Source organism: Micromys minutus, assembly GCF_963924665.1.
Source record: "Micromys minutus genome assembly, chromosome: X".
NCBI lineage: Eukaryota > Metazoa > Chordata > Mammalia > Rodentia > Muridae > Micromys > Micromys minutus.
This window is the reverse complement of record NC_137970.1, coordinates 87,193,328-87,208,535: the sequence shown is the minus strand read 5'-3', so window position 1 is coordinate 87,208,535 and position 15,208 is coordinate 87,193,328. Positions and strand designations below refer to the sequence as shown.

The 15,208-nt window shown below is 41.4% G+C and overlaps 1 pseudogene across 1 annotated transcript; it reads left to right on the top strand.

The window, feature by feature from the left end:
• The first annotated feature begins 9,113 nt into the window (after positions 1 to 9,113).
• LOC308415097 (testis-specific Y-encoded-like protein 1) lies at positions 9,114 to 10,251 on the top strand (annotated as a pseudogene). The gene is made up of 2 exons: positions 9,114 to 9,458; positions 9,555 to 10,251. The product of its transcript is annotated as a testis-specific Y-encoded-like protein 1 (transcript).
• The last annotated feature ends 4,957 nt before the right edge of the window (positions 10,252 to 15,208 follow it).

Here is a 15,208-nt window from a genome sequence, read left to right as displayed (position 1 = left end):
TCATGTAGAAAGAACACTGTAAAAAGATACTGATTTTATGAATACAAGAATGGGAAAAGCTTCTAGTACATTCTGCACAGCCAGTTACTTGAGCAGATTTTCAGCACTACAATGTAAGCAAAGAACACTCTTTTCCCTAAGCATCAGAGTACAATTCTTCAGAAAGAACTGCTAGAACTTGGAAAGCAAAGTGACGATCTGATAGTATTTCTATCTATACATCTAAGCAAGTCTCAAGAGGTGGATATCTCAGGAGGGAAAAGGTACATAGATAATACAAAGGTAGCCTGAATGTCCAGGGCAGGATACTGGGGGAAGAGAGGAAAAGGTGGGCTGTGAGCATGTTCCGGGGTGCTGAACAGATCCAGAGCTAGGGGAAACAGGAGTTGCTTGTTTACTACAATGCTTTCTCCAAAGGCTGTCATGAATAATTAGTTTCAATAATCAAAACTAAAAGTGCTTTGAATGACCAAGACTTCTGAAACCATGAGCACTTCACCTGGGACTAGCTGACTCTCTAATCATGCACCTGCGAGGAAGGTTGGTTCTATTCACATGTGTTATTTTACACCCTCTTCATGCCTCTGCCCATCAAACAGGCAAACATGGTCATGACCATCCTGGGTTTGACTTCCACGAGGTCTTCAGGGAGAGCATATACTGTGGCATTAATCCTGCTACCATCAACACTGCATAACTAGATTTAGAGGAAACAAAAATCCAGATGAGTTTTTTTCCCATCAAGAACATCTTTGCATTCTTTTATTTTATTTTTGTGCTCTTTAATTTTCGTGCTCTGGTGTTGTGTCTTCATTTATGCCTGTGTGTGGGTGTTGGATATCCTAAAACTGAAGCTATGGACAGTCGTGAGCTGCCCTGTGGTTGCTGGGATTTGAACTCAGGACCTATGGAAGAATAGGCAATGCTCTTAACCACTGAGCCATCTCCCCAGATCAAGAACATATTTAATGATATACTTCCTCTTCAATAATCTGATGGTTGGGAAGCAAAATTTCTGTGTTGAATGTAGATCTCAGAGCTGGACATGGTAATACATGCTCCTAACCCTATAATCACAGCACTGTTGGGTAGAAGGTGAGGCCAAAGAATCCCAGTAAATTTGAAAGCAGTCAGAAGTACACAGTGACTTTGTCTCAGAAAACGTAAAGTACAAATGAATAAATCTCACTGATTTTTAACTGATACAGAATCAAAGCATGAAATTTATCTTATGTGTATGAGTGTTTGGCTTGAGTGTTCTGCACAACGTGCTTTCCTGATGGCTGAAGATGTCAGTAGAGGACATCAGCTTTCCTGGATGTTGAGGTGTCACCATGGGGATGCTGGGAATGGACCCCACCTTGTCTGTAAGAACTACAGGTGCTCTTAACAGTTGAGTCCCTGTCACTCCAGCATCAAGTTATACTAAATTTTTATACTTTATTATTTTGGATTTTATATGCTTATTTCTTCTATATGAAATGAAAAGGAAAGCACTGAGTTCATAGAAAAATTAAATTGTTGGCTAGACATGATGACATACGCTTTTTAATTCCAGCACTCGGAAGGGAGAGGTAGGGCCTCTCTGAGTCTGAGGCCAGTGTGGTCTACAGAGAGATCAAAACAACCAGGAATAAACAGAGAAACTTTGTCCTGAAAAACAATCCCGAGTATTCAATGTCCTGTACATACAGCACCAGTTCATTTGCTTGAGATTCTTCATTCTGAGCCAATAATCCCAGCACGCTAGTGTGTCACCGTGACTATGGGTAAATCAAATGTGATTACAAAAGCTTATGGGTTAAATTTTGCATGTATTTTCTGATCCAGCCTGATGTGGTGGCTCATATCTATAATCTCATTCATCATTGGGTTGAGGAAGAGGACCACTAGAGTTTGAGACCAGTCTCGGATTACATAATTAGTTTCAGGCCAGCTTCCTGCTACGGGGTGAGACCCTGTTTCACAACTTTCTCCAAGCCTCTGGGGAATGAAGTTCAGTGTATCGAACCTGTGACTAGATTCCATGAGGTTCCACGTTCATTCCCCAGCCCCCTCAAAACCACAAATGATGCATGTATGCCCAGCATTGGAGACAGGAGGATCAAAAGTTAGGGTCATTTTTACTCTGTAGTAAGAGGTCAACTGGAGACACATTAAATGCTTGTCCAAAAATAGATGAGTAGGTTAGTAAATTCTCAAAGAAACAAAAGAGGAGACTCTTTTCTCCAAATAAGTAGGGAATTTTAAAACAGAAAAAACTAACAAACGCTCTAAACACTAAAGCAAAACTTTATTTACTAAGAGTTATAGTGACAGGTAAGTCTGGACTTTTATTTTCTTTGTAGCGGTGGCAGTGACAGGCAAGAGCCCTGGCACTGAGCCACATTCCCCAACTGGATTATTATTTTTTTTTTTACTGTTACTATGTTTATTTACGTGTGTCTGCTTCTGTGTAGGTGACTGTCATGTGTGTGTTCTGTGCAGGCTAAAAGAGAGCACCGGTCCCTTGAAGCTGAAGTTACAAGTCGTGAAAGACCGCAAATGCTCTTAACAGCTGAACCCCTGGCGTCCCCTCTCTTAAGTGGGTTCCGTGGGGTCGGAGGCTGTGTCTTTTACTTCAGAGACATAGCTAACTATTCCGTCGGATTTTAAAAGGCACACTTACTCCTTGGCCGGTGCTGGCAGCAACCGTGTCACCGAGCCCCCACAGCCAGCGTTGACAAGCCTCGAACAACCACCCAGGCAGTGCCCTTCCTCGGGCCATCTGAGTCACCTCGGATGGAAAACACCAAGCAGCCTTTATATTTTAAAACTAGCCAGATAGCGGTGGCTGTGGAGATTACAAACTATTCGTCCTGGAGAGTTACATGTCTGCTACTTCCTATCTGACCCACAGTCCGGTCTGACTCCTCCCCCCAACTGGATTATTTTATTTGCATATTTTCTTCCATCATCACCTCCATCCAGCTGTTTCCGGTTTTCACTCAGCAGTGCATCTAAGTTTAGCAGATTCTTTCAGAAGCCAAATGGACGCAGCCTCTCACTGGGTAGGAATAACATCACGGTGGCATCTGGGGTTTTAGGTCTGAATGCACAGTCGAATTGGAGGAACTTTGAGTTATCTTCGAAAAGAGTCCTGTCAATATCCATGTTTTCAGGTTTAATTAGTGTTGGATATTTATTAAAGAGTGTAGCAACAAAGGCCAAGATCAATTTGGGGTTTCCGCTGACCACATCAGCCGGGGTAACAAACTGCCTGCAACCTAATTTATCTGATTGTTGAAGCATGCTTTTGGCTCTCTTCAAATCATCTCTTTCCTGTTGATGTGAAAGAAGACATATTTTACATGCCATCCTAATACACACACACACACACACACACACACACACACACACACACACGCACGCAGGCACGCACGCACGCACGAGCACACACACACACACACACACACACACACACACACGCACGCACGCACGCACGAACACAGGCACGCACGCACGCAGGCACGCACGCATGCACGCACGCACGCACGCACGCACGCACATACGCACGCAAACATTGCACATACAATTGAATCGTTGGCTGGGCAAAGTATAGTACTTTCAGCTAACACATGGTACTTATAAAATTGATTAAGAATGCAAAAACACAAGGCATGGTTAAGTAGTACCTTTGGAATCCACAGGGTGGCACCAGAATACATCGAAGAACTGAATAAAGCATGTTATTGAGATTGCCTCCAAAGGCAAAGTGCAGACTGAGAAAAACACCCAACTTTTCATCCACATTTCTTTGAAAATTTAACTTTAAATTTGGATAACTTCAAAAAATATTTTATTTCCAAAAAAGCTTCCCCCCATCTCGCTCCCAAATGTTTGGACAGAAAAGAGGGCATTTGGTTCTCATGGACCTGGAATTATATATAGGTTGTGATTTTGTAAACAGGTCTCTGCTAGAGCAACAAGTACTTTTAAAAGCTGAGTCATCTCTCCTGACCCTCAATTTATTTACTTAACAAATGTATCAAAAAAATCTTGCAAGCTCATGTTTAGAGATCAAAGGGATGTCTGGACTGGGTGGTCAGGGCACAGGCCTTTAATCACAGCACACAGGAGGCAGAGGCAGGCAGATCTCTATGAGCTTATGGCCTGCTTGGTCTACATATTGAGTTTCAGGACAAGCAGGGCTGTACAAAGAAACCTTGTCTCCAAAAAGAAAGGGGACCTGGAGAGATGGCTCAGTGGTTAAGAGCACTGACTGCTCTTGGAGAGGTCCTGAGTTCAATTCCCAACAACCACAGGGGGCTCACAACCATCTATAATGGGATCTGATGTCCTCCTCCCCTGTGTATGAAGCCAGTTACAGTGTACCCACATACATAAAATACATGAATAAATATTAAAATAAAAAACAAAAACAAAAAGGGGGAAATGTTTGGAAAAGTCCAAGACGGCTATATGAAGGGGGAAAGAGGATTTGGGGCACTCTGAAAGAGATGAGGCATATTTTGAAAGACTTTTAATGCCAAGAAAACAGACCAAATTCTAGAGCCAGGAGGGAATCATGGATGGAATTTGGAGGCTGACTCAAAGGGATAATATAAAAACATCAAACAGGGAGTATTTGGTGTTCATGTTGACCATTAACTCAGCTTGATTTCATATGAAAATGGAGACACACCTCTGAGCATGACTGTAATTAATATGATTACGCAATAGGACAAGATACCACAGATCCCTTAATGCATGGGGTGGCCCTAAAGGGGTAAACATGGTAAACCTCCTATCTTGGGAAAGAAGGCAGGAGAAATGCCTCTTTCCCCACACACTTCGAATGTCTGTCATTCATAATTTCTAGTATCATCAAAATCATGAGACTCAAGAGTTATCAAAATAATTGAGGATACTTTCTCTCCTGTGAGTTATATCCTGTAAAAATATTAAAAGTATAAACACTACTACATGTCGTTACATAGAAATTTTGATAGAGTTTTACACAAAATTATTTAGGGATGGCTGCACACAGCTTTAGACACAATGCATAGAAAGCAGAGGCGGGCGGACCTCTGAGGCTAACACAAGCCTGTTGTATGTACCAGATTATGGATGGCACCAAGGAACAAGAGTTTGTCTCAACACAACTGATGAAGGAAAAAGGAAACAAACAATGGTAAAAGCTAGATCTGGAAGGGTACCCACACTTACATTGAAACCTGACATGTTAATGTCTATCCGTGGTCCCCCTTCCTTCTGTCCTTTAGGTGTGATCTGATTGAGCAGGTGGAAATAGGCTTTGGAATCCTTTGAAAAAATTGAACAGACCAGAGTTATCTCGTTACCAGACAGTAACTGCATCTTATTGTCTTTTGTCAACAAGGACAGATGCTTGGATCTGCTTTTGAGATCATATATAGCATTCTTCAGTCTTCTTGAGAGATTTTTTTTTCCTCCAGGGAAGTCCATCTGTCTGGACATATACCTCTCTTTGAAGTTGATTCTGTTATGACTTTACAATGTATGGATCCCATCAACCCAATAAAGCTGTTCTTAAGTGTTTCTGTAATTTCAACAAATTACTGAAGTCAAGGAGCTTGACAGTTAAGCAAGCATGAAATATAAGAGTGCAAATCCAGATGTCATAGGAAAAGAGAAAATAAACACATTATAGCATTACAAAGCATTGTGGACATCAACCTATAGAAACTTGTGCTATGTTAATTATTTAATTACAAGGTGAGATACAGAAAAGCTTAAGTGAGAAACAGGAAGAGTTGGCAAGATAACACTTGAACCTTTAGGATTGAGCACACTTAACAAAACCAGCTCATCTCTCCCTTTTCCCACAGTGATAGGGACTGAAGTTAAGGCTTCACAAAATTCTAGAATGCTGTTCTTATCAAAAATATTCAAAGCTGGTTTCATAGTAAGATATTTCCACCAACTAGGAACCTTGGCATATGCCTGTGTATAGTTTTTAGGCAGAGGCAGGTAGATTGCAGTTTTGAATCCAGCCTGTCTGACAAAGTGAGTTGTAGGCCAACGTGGACTACAATGTCAAATCATATCTGTAAAACCAAAATGGTGTCAGTTAGGAGTGTGCTTGTCTTGAATGGAGGAAACCTTGGATTTAAACCTGAACAGCCCACAAAATCTGAGTATGGAAACTCACATCATCTTTAACTATAAAGCAGGTCTGAAGCCATGCAGAAACATAGGACACCAATCTTCAGTAAACAAAACCAAAAGCAAACAACAACATCAATGGAAAAAAATCATCCACCTATGGTGGTATCTCTCTGTACACCACTGTTCAAAAAGGAGAGAAAGAATCACATTAAGGTTGAGGCTAGCCTTGCTACAACAGTGATGTACAATACAGTCTGGACTACATAGTGAGACCTTATCTCAAAACATGAGACACAACAGGACCTGGTGACAGCATCCAATTTTAGTCTCTATAAAATGGGATAAAAATCTCTGACGCCATCCCATCTCTCTGAATGCAGTTACCTTGATGTCACCAATGAAGTTGTTGATCCTTGGCAGCCTGAGTTTTCCAGAAGGAAGTTGACTTGTCTCTGGAAAAAAAGACAACACCGTTAACCACTGAGCCACTTAACTTTTAGTCCAGCACTAAAAGTTAAACAGGGTAGAAGAAGATAAACTTTCTATTCTGGTTTAATAATGTGAATGAACGTGAATCCTTAAAATCTGTCTTTATCCTTAGATTCTCAATTTTTGTTCTTTCAAATTCTCCCCACTTCACAGTGTAGGCTTTAGATTTCACTGTCCACTAGGAACACAATTCGCAACATGCTAAGCATTCTTTAAAACACACATAATGTGCTATTGTTATGAGAGGGGCACACAAGTGGAGGTTAGAGAACAGAATTGAGGAGATGGTTCTCTTCCACCTTTTCATGTGCACTGGAGATCAAATTCAGGTCAGCAGGCTTGGTAAGAAATACTTTACCCACTGAGCCTCCCTTCAGGGTCATGAATATTTTGCTAAATGCCTTCAGATCTTCCCTTTAAGTATAAACCAAAGAATTGTTGAACAGAACCTAACCCGCCTCAAAGGCTTTTAGTGCTGCTGACTCATAGACACTGTCATTGTCCTCCATGGATGTCACCTTCAGCTGAAGTTCACCAAGTAGAGCAGTGCAGTCTGGGACCGTCTAGCCCATGCAGTACCAAGGAAGCTTCAGCAAAGCTCTTTTGTCATGAAGCTACTAAGACAAAGGGACATTTTTGTTGTTGTTTTCTTATATCTAACAGCCTCTGCCTTCTGAACTGCTGGAATTTCATAGGTGCCCCAAGCATAGCCAAAAATGGACTTTCTGTAAGGAATATTGTTATCCATTATCACAGACAGATCATCACATTGCCATCCTCAAATTCCAACTTTATAAACATACCTTAGCTTTTTAAAAATCAAATTTCCTCTAGTTTGTTTCTCTTGTTTTGCAGTTGTGTGCTTGTGGCTTTGTGTGTTGTTTTGTGGTTTATGAGACCCGGTTTCTCTGTACCTCTGGATGTTCTCTAGGCCAGGCTGGCCTTGAACCCAGATCTCCTGTCTCTGCCTCATAAGAGCTGGGCCTAAATGTGTGTGCCACCTTGCACAGTAGTTTACTCAAGTTTTAAGGCTGTGTCATCAAAAGTTGAAATTTTTTGCTAGACCCAAAATGAGCTCCTGTCTCAAAAGCAATTCAAAATAGTCAGGCTTGGGGGTACACACTAATAATCCCTGCACTTAGATTAATGCAGGCGGATTGCCTTTCAAAGCCTGCTTGCTTTACAGACTGAGATTCTTGCTCAAACAAAACCAAAATGCAGAATAAAAATAGAATATGGATTCAGTGGAAAGCTAGTCTATCTAATTGTGAACTATACTCCAGTTTCTTAAAAATTGGTGGAATTAGACAGGTGTGCATTTCCTCATAGCAAGCACACCAGTCACCACTGCCACACCCTTGCTGGTACAGCTTCAGAGGAAGACAGAAAGAGCTGGTTTTCTTGTTCTGTGTGCATATGTGAGACACACAAACACACACACACACACACACACACACACACACACACACACACACACACACATTGGAATAATACAATAAGACTATCTTTGCAGTAAAATAGTCTACCTCTTTCATAATTATGGGAAACAGCACTTTGTCAATGATGTGAAAAGTCTAATTCAATGTGTTAAATGTCTTTCTCTGTGGTGCTGATGACTGAGACTGAGTCCATACTTATCACTGAGCACTATTCCCAACTCTGCCTTCCAAATATTTCTAAACACATTTCAGCCAAACTCAAATTGTTCCATTACATTTTGTCCTGCTCCCTAGTTTAAAACTTTGTTTTCTTTTCTTTTTAAAACAAGATTCATTTATAATGTATAGTTTTCTCCCTGCATGTATGCCTGCATACCAGAAGAGGGCAGTAGATACAGTTAGAAAATTTTCTTTAAAAGATTTAAGAGAATTGAAAATTCATATGTCAGAGTCAACTAACCTGGACCCTCAAATGCTCTCTTAGTCTGAATCACCAACCCTAGAGCAAGCACAGGCTTGAACTAGGCACCGTGCACACATGTAGCAGATGAGGTGTTAGGTCTTCATGGGGTTCCCTCAACAACTGAAAGAGAGGCTCTCTATTAGCTGGTGGCATGCCTGTTTATTTTTGGATCGTGTACCCCTAAAATAAAAGCCTTTTCTGGTCTCAATGGGAGTGGAAGCCCCCAGGCCTGCCATGACATGAACCCCCGCCAACACTCATTGAACTGCCAGACAGCAAAACTAGGTTCCAACTAGAGATCCAGCTGTTTTGGACCCATTTGGGATTATGGCAGAATCAGGCTGTGTCTACTCAGATTCACCAGGAGCCACATCTCAGCCTAGGCTCCTCGCCCACTTGGCACAAACAGTGAGGTGGCTTGAATCTGATGATGTTGATCACCACCTCCCATCCACCCCCAGACCACTGTCCAGTTCCGGCGAGTTGAGAGTGTTCCTCACAGGTCTGGGTCCCTATTCTCCAGTTAGAGATGACTCTGAACATGTAAAGGTGGTGAGAGTGAGTAAACTGATGTCTGTGCGACAGGACTGGTCATGAGAGGCCAAGACCGGGATGCGGGGACCTCTGTCCCTGACAACCGCGACCTCTGTGACGCAAACACTGCCATGGAGACCTCAGGCTGGTGTCTGCTGCTCAGGAAGAAGGTGGTAACAGGTAAGGGCCTCGCGGGGATCGTGGGGAGCCCAGAGCCTTGGAGTTTCATGGGCCTTGATCACCAGATGCAGGTAGTCACACCTAGGCAGGGAGAGATTCCCACTGCTGTCGAGGGACTTGTAGCAGTGGCGTTTTTAATACCAAAAGATGCGGAGAAGGCCCTAGAAACTCGGGTAGCTGAAGCCCAGGCCCACTACGAGAGGATTGAATGGGGCACCAATGTGGTAGCATCAGAAGAGAAGTCATAAGTGGCAATGCACAGGAGTGAGGAGGTGATGAAGGTGGAACTGAAGCCTGCGGGTGAAGAACTGGACATGTAGGAGGCTAGTGGCGTAGTGAGGGAGTCGCAGGAGAAGGCAGGGTCTTGGCACGTAAGCATAGATCTTCACACAAACCCGCTGGAGGACATCTAGTTAGAACTGGACACTGTGAATGCTCAGGCTGACAGAGCCTTCCAACATCTGGAGCAGTAGTTTGGGCAGATGCAGCGACACTCTCTGGAACGAAGGAACTACACCATTCAGAATATCTCATACTTCTGGATGACTGACTTCAGGAACCACCCTCAGTTATCCGCCATGATTAGGGGTCAGGATGCAGAGATGTTAAGGTCCATAACCAATCTGGAGGTGGAGGAACTGAGACATCCTCAGACAAGCTGCAAATTCAAGTTATTTTTTCAAAGAAACCTGTACTTCAGAAACAAGCTGATTGTCAAGGAATATGAAGTGAGATCATCTGGTCGAGTGGTGTCTCTTTCCACTCCAATCATATGGCAGAGAAAGTATGAGCCCCAGTCCTTTATTCGCAGAAACCAAGACCTTCTCTGCAGCTTCTTCACCTGGTTCTCAGACCACAGCCTTCCAGAATCTGACGGAATTCCCGAGATTATCAAATAAGACCTGTGGCTAAACCCATTGCAATACTACCTGTCTCCTGAAGGAATGTGTAGACCCGACATCGCCCAATCAGGGAGCCAGTGGAAATTCCCAGGCCTTTGGCCTCCAGTCAGGTTAATTTTACCTTTGAAAATGCAACTTAATCGGTTCCTTCTCATCTGTGCTTGAGCAGATGCAGCGGGTACGCAGTGCTTTGATTTCTTTGCTCCTGACTTTTCTGCATCTTCTGTCTGAATAGTTTCTCCACCTCGATATTAAGACTGTGCACCTGCTTCTGCTTTCACATGGCCCCCATGCTGTTCTGAATTCATATCTGCAGGTTTATTAACAGGGCTTGTACCCTTTCTAAGAGTAACAATGAAACTGTACATTAAACTTTGAATCCTGTTTTCAGTGTTACCCACTTACTGCAACCTATATGTTTTTATCTGTTTACCTGTTCAGCATGTGGCAGTGTGGGCACAAACGTTTGGGACAGTTGGTTGAGCCTAAGGTTGTTGCAGAAGTGGGCCAATTTCTCTGTGATTATGTGACTTTTTCTATACTATATCACATTTTGGTCAAAAGCAATAGGAAGAGAATTTTTCAGGAAAATACTTACTCTGAGTGTTGAATGTTGCTTAGACAATGCTATTTAAAGTAATACGGCCAGTTTTTCGTTATTTTCCTCTGTGTGTGTGATCTGATGTCAGTGAAAGTGTAATATTGTGCTCATATTTCAGAAAATGTGACTTGTTTCTACTTATGGAGAAATTTACAAACTTCTGTTTGCATTCATTTGAAACCCTTTGGGAGAACAATAGTTTTTACAATACTGAAACCTAAGTGAATATTCATAACAGTTTTAAATATTAATCCAAATTCTTAGAATGTTTGGATAATTTGGTCTTTAGTAAAAGTGTCTCTCAAATTATTGTCTTCATGGGAAAATAAGTATGTGACTGGACTGCCTTGATAATCTCTTCTTAAACTGCACATATCTGTAAAATTTCTTGGTCAGATTAGCACTGTATTATTAGTATATTTGTTGCCAATTTTATGTATAATAGTAAATAAAAGCACGGCACCCTGTTGGGTAGCTTTTTTTCCACCTTGGCCATAAACCTGCCTCAGTGAGTTTGTATAATTAACAAGCCTGTTGAATTATCAGATTTCGTAAATGAACACAATAAACATTATCCCAGAGGTATCAAGAAGAACACGGTGATGTTTCTCCTGTTTAAAGAGTGATTGTTACTGCTAGAGTTTTGTTGCTTTAGAAGGTTGACATTTACAACTGTTTACTGAGATTTGATACCTTTCCACACAACTTGTGCAGTACTCCCATATCTTCAGTCTCACAATTTATCTCCACTGATGATATTTTCATGTGATTTTGAAATGTGCATTTCATAAGCAGACACGAATAAAGTACTTACCAGTTAATGTACCATTTTAAACCCTTTCATCTGTGAAAATATTAACTTTATTATTATCTTCCATTTGTCAGATACTTCAACGCCTTTTATCATAACTTCTCTGCCTTGCATTATTTCTGTTTTCCAGTGTCAGATAACATTTCTAGGAACTCCTGTTGCTGGAAAATATAGTAATTACTCACTGTGCTGAATAACACACTTTTTTTAAAGCCTTCTTGTAGGCCTTGAGAAGGGAAATGGATAAATTCCATTCTTTTTCATACCTGATATGCAAATAACTTCATGATACAGTAGGTAAAGAATGATACTATTTCACATTTTTACTTTCATTTCTCTCAGAATTTAGAATCCTTACGAAATAGAGCAAAGTGTATCTAGTTTTTCTTCCAGCTACTATGCATTGCACATTGTAGCGAGCAATTTATAGATTGACGTAATGAATCACACAGATGGCAAAGGTAAGTGCCCAGAAAGACTAAATATAACGGGAAGAAGTTTCTTGCTTACTTTGTTGTAAAAGACCACATCCTGTGTTTTGGCATAAGTGTTAGAAAAAGGATGAAGAGTGTGTGGGGAATGATATGGCCTGTGGAGGTATAGTGAGGCCTGCAGGTGTGGGGGGTGCCTCTGGATGACCCATGTTGGAATCCCTTCCAGCTACGTGACCGACCAAACCAGGGTACAGTACATAAAACAGTTTACTCAGGTCATGGGGGATTTAAGAGGGTAGTAGAGGCAGAGAGAATAGAGGAATCCAGGCTTGCCATGAACACGTGGAGAAAGAGAGGGGGTAAGAGTACAAGAGCAAGAGAAGTGGAGTTGGCAAGCAGTCTCTTTTAGAGTGTCAGGTCATTGGGGCAGAGCATATCTGGCTGTTGCCAGGTAACTGAGGGGTGGGGTTTACCGAATCCCAACAATCTTGCCTTAAAAACCATTATGATAGTTTTCAAACCATTTGTAAACTTGATGTCAGGAGAATTTGCAAAGAAGTTTGATAAATACCAAAATGCTCTCTTAATGATTAGAGAAGGTTTAGATTTTTAATGTATAATTTTTCATCTGCAATAATAACACCACTCCATTTTGAATACTGTTGTAAAATTTATTTGCTTTTGAACATTGTAAGGTAGATCTTACACTGACAATAAGATGTTATACCCGAGGCATATATTGTCTAATACACTGGCAGTCCAAATCATGGGTTAGTGTTTGGGCATATTTATCTGCTCTACACTGACTTGTATAAATAACATGTACTAACTTACAGAGTTTGAAAAACAAGATATTTCAGGCTTTCACATTACATTTTGAGAATACTGTCAGAACTGGGCTAAATATATTTCATATATAAATTTATATTTATATGGCATATAAATATAAATCAGTTTTCCAATAATGTGGCCAGACGTAATTATATAGGACATTATTTAATGAATCTGTAAGTAAATATATTTTTAAAAGTTAAACAGTATTACTTTCTTTCCATGAACTGCATATGCTTTTGTGTAAGTCAAGGTTTATCTAGCTAAAATGCAAGATCAATCAAGAATATTGGGTTAAAAGATGTGAGATATGTTTATTAACTTGAATGCCTAAAATACAATGAGCTGTTTGTAAAATGTACTGTGCAACTAAGTGTATTTTTGTTATAAGCAGAATAGATTGAGTCTAAATTTACACTCTATGGTTTATAATTCTCTAAATTCTAGCAAATTTTAATGATTAGTGTAGATTCAGCAGCATTAGTCATTTTTAATGTGATTAAATAACATTGATCTGTCTTAGCTCTTGAGAAACTCAAAAGCAAAGTAGATTGAGTCTAAATTTTCACCCTATGGTTTATAATTCTCTAAATCCTAGCAAATTCTAAAGATTAGTGTAGGATCAGCAGCCTTAGTCATTGTTGAATGTTATTAGATAAGATGGATCTGTCTTTGCTATTGAGGAAGTCATTCAATGAAGGGAGAATCACTTGTTTGGTGTTTTCTTTCTTAAAACTCAATATTGCTCAACCCTAAAAAAATACACAAACAAATTTAGAGGAAAACAAACTGAGAAAGAGGAAGCATCAAAGACATTGGCGACTTCTCACTTTTCTTTACTATTGAGTCCTTGACTAAAGGAGTTGTGTGAGAATCTATATGTTTTATTTGCATTTCTAGAGCTGAGGAGCCAACCCACGACCTTGCTCTTGCTAGGCAAGAACTGAACCACTGAACTAAGTCCCTTTGTGAGCATTTTTGGAAAGAGTGAGTAACTTGGAAGCTGTGCTTTATTCACAGCTAATATCTGCTCTGATCCATTGGACTGCCTTCATCCATTTCTCCTGACTTCTCTCCTCCTCTCACTAAACCTCCATCCCCCCTGCCCCATCTCACAACTTCAGCAACCACCAGACAGCTTAGTCATTCTCCAAAATCCTCAAGTCACCATCACAGGTGGACCCTTGATTCTGTGTTTTCTATACAATCGAGCACACACACACAAACACAGACAAACACACACACACACACACACACACACACACACACACACACCTATCTACCTACCTTCAAACCTACCTAAGTTTCTCCTCTTTCTGTCTCTAGCTTACCAATATATACAGCAACAGCCACAGTTTCCTGGTCAGTTGGCAATCTCTGGGTACCAGATGATGTAAACCACGTTCCTTTGGAGACTTTTTGTCACTATCTAGGAGAAGCCTTCATTCAGGGGCACTGAGAGTCTGCAAAGGTCCACCACCGCCCCACTTCATGTACTGCCTAGGTCTTAAGTCACAGCTGGTGGAGGGAGAGTCCTCTAAGAGCCTCCAAGACACAAGCCTGCCAGTGCTCTCCAATTATCCTTCCCAACCAAGCTTCCTGGAGGCATCTGTTCTGATGCAACCAAGAATGCTTAATCCAGGCAGGCCTGCTCTGAGGTCTCAGAGGTTCAAGGCCCGGAACACAAAAACAATACCTTTACTGCCACCCTGCATATTGTTGTTAAGCAATTGTCTCATCCACCAAAACACAAGGTCTAGAGAGAACAATTCCCCTGCAAGCCACCTAGGACCTTTGTACACACTTACTCAGCCTAGCTACTTCCTGGGAATATAGCCTTAAGGGTTGCCTCTATATCCAAACCTGTCCTTCCCAGACAACACTGACCTCAAGGAAACAAGAACTGCTACACTCTGAACCCTTGCTGGATACGCTTCAAGGCCCCCGTGGCCTAAGTTCCTAACCCTGGGACAGATAAAAATTAAAGAGACTAAGAGACACACAAAGTGGGAGGAAGGAGATATAAGGCAAAGGAAAGATTGAGAGATACAATTGTCTTCTGGTTTTCTAAGATCCTAGACTGCACATCTGTTAATTCGATAAGCATCTGTGTTCCTCCAGCAAATCCCTGGACAGGGTTGAGAACAGACAGCCAGGTGTCTTTTGACCCTTCACCCTGGCTGATCTCCCAGGATGTTAGGGAATGTGAGCTAGTCAGGAGAAGCCAGGAGGAGTATGCTGCCTGCTTAGGTGTCAGGAATCACATTCAGGAGGCCATCAAGGCACCAGTCCTGGGTGGTACCCTGCCATCTCAACCTGTTTTGAACCCCTATGTGATTATGGAAGACTCAGCCTGTGTATACTCAGATTCCAGCAGCCAAATTTTGGCTTAGGC